This window comes from Euprymna scolopes, chromosome 5 (assembly GCF_053919585.1).
Source record: "Euprymna scolopes isolate OS-2025 chromosome 5, ASM5391958v1, whole genome shotgun sequence".
Taxonomy (NCBI): domain Eukaryota; kingdom Metazoa; phylum Mollusca; class Cephalopoda; order Sepiida; family Sepiolidae; genus Euprymna; species Euprymna scolopes.
Genome location: NC_136486.1, coordinates 153,407,018 through 153,408,222, shown reverse-complemented (window position 1 = coordinate 153,408,222; position 1,205 = coordinate 153,407,018). Strand labels below are relative to the sequence as shown.

At 37.3% G+C, this 1,205-nt stretch overlaps 1 pseudogene; it reads left to right on the top strand.

Annotated features, from left to right (window-relative positions):
- The first annotated feature begins 808 nt into the window (after positions 1-808).
- On the top strand, positions 809-942 carry LOC145277265 (U2 spliceosomal RNA; annotated as a pseudogene).
- Positions 943-1,205: the final 263 nt, after the last annotated feature.

The following is a 1,205-nucleotide window of genomic DNA, read 5'->3' as shown; positions in this document are numbered from 1 at the left end:
CTTACGCACACACACACACACACACACATTTTCACTTTTATAGATATAATAGATAGATTATGCTAGATATATTTCCATATGTCTGAATACCCTATATACAAATTTTCAAATATGTAGATAAAAAATGTATTGAATATATAGGTTGAGAATTGTTGTCTCTCTCTCTCTCTCTCTCTCTCTCTCTCTCTCTCTCTCTCTCTCTCTCTCTCTCTGGCTACCTCACACACACACACATTTTCACTTTTATAGATATAATAGATAGATTATGCTAGATATATTTCCATATGTCTGAATACCCTATATACAAACTTTCAAATCTGTAGATAAAAAATTTGTTGAGTATATAGGTTGAGAATTGTTCTCTCTCTCTCACACGAAACTGTGCGCTCGGCTTCTTCCCCCCCTTCCCACCCCAAATGCTTGGGAAACTGTGCACTGTTTTTGTTGGTTTTCAAGCTGCCTCTTCCCCCCCCACACACACACACAGTTTAACAGTAGTAGGAGGTCAAGAGAAAGAGGGTGAGAGAGAGAGAAGAGTAAGTTGGTGAGAGAGAGAGAAAAGAGAAAGAGGGTGTTGGTTTTATATTTTTATTATCGTCTAATATTTTGAAAGCTGAATTTCTAATAAAATGTGCATCTATAGGAGATAATGCCTGGGAATGTGTTCCCCCCCCCAGTTTAACAGTGGTGTGACGTCAAGAGAAAGAGGGTGAGAGAGAGGGAAGAGTAAGTGGGTGAGAGAGAGAAAGAGAGAGAAAAAAAAGAAAGACGGTGTTGGTTTTGTGAAAAAAGTTGTTATTTACAATTGTTCGCATTCTTGGCCTTTTGGTCAAGATCAAAGTGTAGTATCTGTTCTTCAGATGCTGCACTTCTATTTCTTGTTCTCTTTCGGTGGAGGAGAAATCCTCCACGACTGAGACAATTTTTATTTTTGTACCTTTTCTCCACGTTAAAAAACGACCCTGGTGTCTAACTCTGTCCCGTGGGGAGGCATAGTAAATAGGTACAATTGTTCGCCATTAGTGGATGTTGACGTCACGTCACGTGACATGACTAAGCGTTTTTTTTTTTTAGTATGAATAACATTTTTTGTTTTAATTATAAAGTCTACACTTAATTTTATAGAAAATGATGTATATATAATAGAAAAAAAAAATTACTGGTTTTGTTGGATTCAAGTGGATCCCCCCCCTCCAGTTTAAGAG